This window comes from Telopea speciosissima, chromosome 7 (genome assembly GCF_018873765.1).
Source record: "Telopea speciosissima isolate NSW1024214 ecotype Mountain lineage chromosome 7, Tspe_v1, whole genome shotgun sequence".
Lineage (NCBI taxonomy): Eukaryota > Viridiplantae > Streptophyta > Magnoliopsida > Proteales > Proteaceae > Telopea > Telopea speciosissima.
The window spans coordinates 40977372-40985128 of NC_057922.1; positions in this window are offsets into that span (position 1 = coordinate 40977372).

Genomic DNA, 7757 nt, shown 5'->3' on the forward strand with positions numbered 1-7757 from the left:
ATATTATTATCTGTAAGCATTGCCGTAGCCATTCCTTGAACTGTCCCATTCTTCCTTTCAACTACCCCATTTTGTTGAGGGGTTCTTAGTGCCGAATGCTGAATTCGTATGCCATGTTCATTACAAAATTCTGTGAAAGCACTCCATGTGAACTCCTTTCCTTGGTCAAATCTGATGCACTTGATTGTTTTGTCAGTCTCATTCTCAACCCTTTTCTTGAATACCTTGAGGCAGTGTTAGGCTTCAGTTTTGTCCTTGAGAAAAAAGACCCATGTCATCCTTGAGTACTCAGCAATAAGTAACCTAAAATATCTCTCTCCTCCAATTGCTTGAGTCCTCATTGGTCCACATAAATCTGTATGAATTAAGTCTAAAGGCTTACTAAGATAGTGTTCCTTTGACTTGTATATAGCCCTTATTTTCTTATCCTTCTAACATGGTCCACAAACATGATTTGTGAGGTTCTTGATTTTTGGAAGATCCCTAACACCCTTGTTCTTACTCAACTTGGTTAAGTTCTTGAAATTTATATGCCCAAGTCTTCTGTGCCAAAGTGTAGTTTCATTCTCCTGACTAATCATGCAACTGTCATCATTGCTCTCTGTAAGAACATACAAATTCCCATCTGTCATGGAACCATGAGCTACTTTCTTTCCATTTTTCGTCTTCCTTATCTCAAAACCTTCTTTCGTAAATAAGACCTCATTTCCTTGGTCACATATCTGACTCACACTCAGAAGGTTATGTTTCAACCTGCACACATACAACACTCTGCCAGATTTTATTCTTCCGTGATCCAAGTTGACTGTCCCCTTGCCTTCAATCTTGGCCCCATCATTGTTCCCAAATCTAATTGAGCCACTTTCAACTTTATCAAGATTTAAAAATCTATCTCTTTCACTTGTCATATGAATAGAACACCCACTGTTAAGAATCCATGGAGATGATCTTCTTTGACCTTTAAAAGCCGTCTGAAAAATCAATGATTTGTTGTTTTCTCCTGTCTTCTTCTTCTCAACCCAAACTGCTTTTTCAGATACAGTGATGGATTTTCTGGCTTCCTTCTTTGTAAACACCTTCTTGTTCTTTGTATGATACTTCTTCTTTAAGCTTGGCACATTCATCAACTTTCAAAGATAAGTTAATGCTAATATCTTCAGTCATCTTCTGTTTTTCTTCAATGGTGAGCTTTAGTTGATTGATTTTCTCTCCTTCTTCTGCAAGCTGCTTCTCTAACATCTTGCTTCTCTTTCTTTCTATCTTGAGCTCATTTAAGGTAGTACAAAAAATAGTTTTCAGATCTTCAGTTTCTGATTCTTCATCCTCATCAGATTTTTCTTCCTCCTCTTGATGGTCATTACTTGCTAAGACCATGAACATTAGTTCATCATCAGAGTATTCAACTTCTGTTAATTCTTCTGAAGATGAGTCATTTTCTTTTGTTATCAAACTCTTTTTCTTGAAGGTGTCATTCTTCTTTGAAATGAACTTTTTCTTTTTAAAGCTGTTCTTGGAGGCTTGGGTGTCATTATCATCTGACTCAACTGTTTTGCCCTTCTTTGGACACTTAGAGGCAAAATGTCCTATACCTCCACAATTAAAGTACTTCAAGGGCAATTTTCCTTTGTATATACCTTTACCATTCTTGAACTTCCTGGCAAGGTAGGCAATAAGCTCATCATCAGAATTTTCATTATCATTTTCTTGCTTAATTTTCAACTTCTTCATGGCTTTAAATGCAGCCTCCTTCTCTGGATTTAGGCTTTACCATTCTCATTTCATATGCAGTCAATATACCATGCAATTCATCTAAACTCAACTCATTCAAGTTCTTTGACTCTTCTATAGCAGACACCTTTGGGTTATAGAGATCCGGCAAGGACCTGAGAATCTTCTTTACTACCACTGCATCCTTGATTTCCTCACCAAGACTTCTGATGGCATTTATAATTTCATTCACTTTACTCATGAAGCTTTCCACTGTATCTTCATCAGACATCTTCAAATTATCAAACAGTGGCCTATAGTATTGTAGTTTTGCCTCTTTGATCTTCTCATCACTTTCATGGACATTCTGTAACTTGTCCCACACTTCTTTAGCAGTCTCACATCCAACAACCCTGGCAAACTTAGTGTTGACCAATGCACTCAGAAGTGCATTCTTAGCCTTAGAGTCATTTTTATACTTCTTGAGTTCAACTGTATCAATTATATCACCTGTGAAAATTTTGTATCCATTCTTCACAGACATCCAAACACCGTAGCCCAATGATTTCAGATATGTCTCCATCCTGATGCGTAAAAAATCATAACTTGTTCCATCAAACTGTGGTACCTTGCTGTGACTGTAACTACTGTTGCTATCCATCCTTCTTTCTCTCAGCTCACTGTCCCAAGCTGTTAACCTTCAATTCACTAGGTAACTTAGCTCTGATGCCACTTGATAATCCCAGGTGCACTGAGAGGGGGGGTGAATCAATGCCTTAAAAAATTCTTCCAAACTCAATCTCGTAGCTATAGCAATCACACACAAAGATTGGCTGGGGTAGTCCCGTAATTACCAATCACACATGCACTTCCACCTCGCAACCATTGTGTGGCCAGGTCTACCAGGCAGTGCACCACCACTCTGCAGCAAACACACTCCAAGAATATGCAAAAAAAAATAACAAACACACAGTACAGAAAGTATACTTGGTTCGGCCAAGCTGCCTACATCCATGGAGGAATACCCGTAAGGGTTTCGTATTTCCTCAAATAGTCAACTCAAATTCGACTACTACAATAGCCCAGGTGCTACAACACCTGCTTCTGACTCCGCACCAACAAAATCTAGGGCTACAATCCCAATCCAATCAAGCCCCAACTTGAATGGAATTACAATATGAATGTAAAAATTCAATTACAAGTCCCTCCCAATAATATGAACAAAATTAGGATTCTTTCAACATGAATCAAACCCTAGATATCAAATAGGACTTGTGAAACTAACGATTACCTCTCCCTGAGTAATCCCGTGACTAACCCATTGCTTGAAGCCTTCCTGATGTTGTGCACGTTTTCCAACGTTCAAAACAGCATCTTCGATTGTTCAATCAAGGTTTTTCACAGTTTTTGATATTTCTGATATTTTTTACTGTTTCTCACATTTCCACTATGTTCTCCTTGAAAAAATATGCAATTTCAAAAAAAACGATGACTGATTTGGACTCCGAATGAGAGAGATATTGCCTTCCAAAGTTAGATGATCCGAAAATGGCAAGTGAAGAGTGAAATTATAATATTCAAAAAATATTTGTGACAATTGGCAAGGCACGATAAGATTGGCCGAGAGATCACATTCCAAAAGTGGTGACAGCTGTACAGTACTTACCCAATTTGAAATTTGAAATTTCAAAAGCCGTGTACAAAGCTCTCAAGGGACTATGTTATGGTGTATGGCGTAGCACCGTGCACCATCAAGGGCAAGCCAATCACAGAGCGACGTGATGAACAAAATCCAACAGCCACCATGATTATGTAACTTTATAAAACAATGGGAAACGTCTGTCGATAGTAGCACTTTAAAGAAAAAGCCAAAAATTTTGGCTAAGTATGAAAACTTTTGCCTATTTCAGATTTGCTTCGTTTTTGCGCATCGACACGGAAAAATATGTAATTTTCTCATCAAACACTAAAATGATACGAAATCAGTTGTGTTGGAACCGCGACTCGACAAAATTCATTTCTCATGAAGATCACTTTACCCAAAAATGCCATTAAACCTTTCAAAAATGACCTTAAAGTCACTGCCATTGCATGAACCTGTGAAATCACAACTTTAACAGTATGAAACCTTCACCTGCTGCTTCGCCCCTTTGCCAAATACTATATAAGGACTTAATATACTGTTAAATGGTGTTCTTCAAGTGCGGGTACCCTTGTAACCCTACCAAATGACCAAAATACCCTTAGAGCTGTGTAGGTGACTGTTTGACCATTTCAGCTCTTCCAACTCATCAAATACCACTGCCGCATCACCAATATTGATAATAAGGTTGCCAACAATGACAATACCACTCCAGAAAACCTCAATTGACCCAGTTGACCAACACACTCACCTAATCAAACCCTCTCCACTCCTTTTCTCTCCTTTCTCCCTTTCCTTTTTCACCATTCCAAAATCCCTTTTCACCATATCCGAGACCTTAGCTCATCCTCCATTACTCATCATACCATAACTGAACTTATTTTCCCTTCCCATTTTATTTTTCAAACTGTCACCACCATCGCCCAAATCTCAGTCCCCATTACCCATAACTGAAACTCAATTTTTGTTTTTATTTTGCCTATTTTCCCTATTAGTTTGATTTCAGTAATTTGCCTTTTTTTTTTTTTTTTTTTCATATATTGAAAGTTCCATGCGCTGAATAGTGCAGTTTGATTTCAGTATTTTCTATGTTATTCTTAATATTAGAGAATGATTTGTTTGCAGCTTCCCCATCTACGTGGAGGCATCTCTCTCTTCGTTGCTTTCTTCAACCGTACTGCTTTAGATATCGCCCCTATTGCAAACCCAGCAGGTAATTAAATCCTCCACTCAGTCGTTATCCTTCTCTTAGAATCTGTAACCAGTCCTTGTATTTTTACTTATCTTATTCTTCCTTCCCTGCAACCTGATCTCAAGTACGTAACTTGAGATCTAAATTTCTGTTGATTTCTGCTATTTCCTTTAGTAAAATATTGTAGTTACAATCTGATTCCATTTGGAGATATTTAGCTCTTAGATGCTAATTGATATTGTCCATTAAACCGATCAATTATTTTTCTGTTGCTACCTGAAATCAAAATTTGTTTCTATTGCTCTGTTTCTTAGATTTCCTACAGCAATAGGAAACTTCTTAATCTCACCAATTGACACAGTCAAATAAGAGAAAAAGGTTAGTAAGTCTGTCACTTTCTCTCCTTCTCTATTGGTTTAAATAAGTTGTGGCTCTATCTCACCTATCACGTGACAAAACTAAGACCATCTAAAGAACCCTCTTCAGGTTAGCGCGCATAAAAGTTTTCCTCCCATGCAATGTAATGTACATCTTTATATATCTTCTTGTTGGAATCAGCTAAGACCATTTGTTTGTAAAATCTGCTTTCTTTTTCACGTGTACTCACAGGCATGGTTTTGCCATTTTTATGAAGTATTAATCCTCCAATATGATATTCATATTGAATATTTATATTAAATAATTTTATGGGATCCCTAAAGCTAACCACAAACATTTTGCATTACTTTATATGTCCCCTTTCCCTGGTTCTAACATATTTGGATTCATAAAATGTTGCATGCATTTGGGGGATTATATATGTGATCCATCATATACGGTGAGTTTTATAGGTTTAGTTTATTAGCTTTCATTCCATATGAGTTCTGGGTTCCCATATTCTCACACCATTTGTATATATGTTTCTGTTGCCTAGGGAACTCAATTTGGGTTCATGCCATGGAATGCTCTGGTCAAAAAGAAATTGTCTCTGCTCCAACTCTCTTTCGTGGTTGATGGTGGAGAAGTAGGACTAATGAGAAACCATGTGCTTCTCACTTCCCTCAAGGTCACTCTCTTAGCTTGTTATCTCACATTGCTACTGAAATTTCCCTCCATAAATGGATTAGTTATATCAATTATTTTTCTTTACTGCTCAAGAGTCGGTCATTGATGACTATAACCTGTCCATGATGTTGATTACATGGTCCCAATGGACTAGTCCACGGCTGCCTTGGAGATGCTGAAGAGATGGATTCAAGGGCAGCTTGCAGAACAAGGTTAGGTGGCTGACATTTGATAGCTCAACTATGGTATCCATTTTCAGTGGTTACCATTTACAGTCCTCACACCCCCTCCTCCCCCGCTTTATTGCTTTCTAGAGGTGCTTGTGAATATTTTCCCAAACTCTGGGTCTCTTGCAAATGTACCTTGGGGTAGAGGACAAGATGAGCATCACAATTTGAATTTGCAACATTCTTTTCCCGAACACTGGGTCCATTTTCACGTGTGGACATTTGTCAGGTGGCAGAGAGAGAAACAGGTATAGCTACAGTTCTATGGTTATGATTCTTCCCCTCTCAAAGTTGGACTATAGGCTCTCTCTCTCTCTTCACATGAGGACTTCAGTGACCTCCTATGTACAAAACCATTCTGTCACATCTCATTGGTGTACTCCTCTATGCTGCTTGCTCAGAGAACCCTCTCCCTTATCATTTAGCCTTGTCAAGAAAATCATTTTTCAAGAACGGATGCGACAGTGGATAAGAATGTAGGACCGCACGTACATGGGATTTCAAGCCAAGGTCTTTCAAGCTAAGGTCTTTCAAGTTTGTCTTCTCTTTTATCTTCTTGTTTGTTTTTTTTACCCCTGTAATTTTCTTTCCCCCTTGGGGAAATTAATTTGGTTTGCATGCCCTGCAAAACCAACATAAACATTGATATGAGTAATCTATTTATTTTTCCAGGGAATAATCATTTGACGAGGCTGGTATGTTGGTGGATACCTGGAAGAGACATTGGTGCCATTTGCTAGCCCCGCATCTTTGGATATATTCTCCACTGACCCCGTGAGTTTACACATCCATTATTAAACTCAAACATGCGGCTTATGCTGGTAAGGATTCTTCATTGTGCATAATCTTATCTGGTTATTCTGGTAATAGACTGAGTATTTGAATGTCTACTAAGGAGATAATGAATCAAAGTGACCATTTAGGTGGGATTTATGGAATGGAGGGGCCCAAACCTTTTTGCATGTTAGCTGGAAACCTAAAAGAATGGCCAAACTTCAGCTAGCTCCTTTGAGAGGTTTTGATAGATTTATTTATAAAAGTGAAAGATGTCAAGAATTTTGAATTATCAAGTTTTTTTTTTCTTTGTTTAGTATTTATTATGTTCTTTGATGAAGTTAAACATTAGCGAAATGCATGGAAATATGAATTTTGTCAATTTCATGAGCGCTTATCTCCACAGAAACTCATTTAAGATAATACCAGACGCTCGTTAATGAGTATTGCATCTTCAAAATTGTAACCTTCCCATGACATATAGGCTACTAATACGTTTTTTTTCAAAGCGAGTTCGCCATCAACTGTAGCGGCACCGTCCGCTAAAATTTGTCCCTTTGTAATGCATTTACTCGGGTGAACCTAGGGGTTTTGGTGCATACAAGTATTTTTGTTGGAACGTTGGTACATAATCAATGGAATGCTTAGAATGCTTAGAGTGTTTTCATTGCCTAATAAAATGATCTTGTCAGTATTGGTATGAATGATCTTTCCTTCACGTTCTACTACAACAGAAACCCCCGAATCTAAAGCCGCTTGGCGTTCCAATCCAGTTCTAACAATGCACTTCTCGGATCGAGAAAGTGGAACTGCTTGACGTTGCATATTCGAACTCATTATAGCCCGATTCGCATCATTATGCTCGATAAAATGAATGAGGGAAGCCCCAATAAAAAAATATTGGAAGGGAATTCATTTCACTGTGACAATAGTGCAGTTTTAGTTCATGAGTGCTATAATTTACATTTTTGTACCCTTTTCCCTTCACAGGAGAGACTCCTCTTCTTCATGCTACTCAGAAAGGACACACTGACACTACCTAGTATCTTCTTGAATGTGGTGCAAATCCCTCTATTTCCAGTGACAGGAGCCACAACTTTGCATCACGCGGCTGGAACAGGTCTGTTGCCTTTTTTGTTTGGTTAAAGTTCTATTGCATAGCTTAACGATA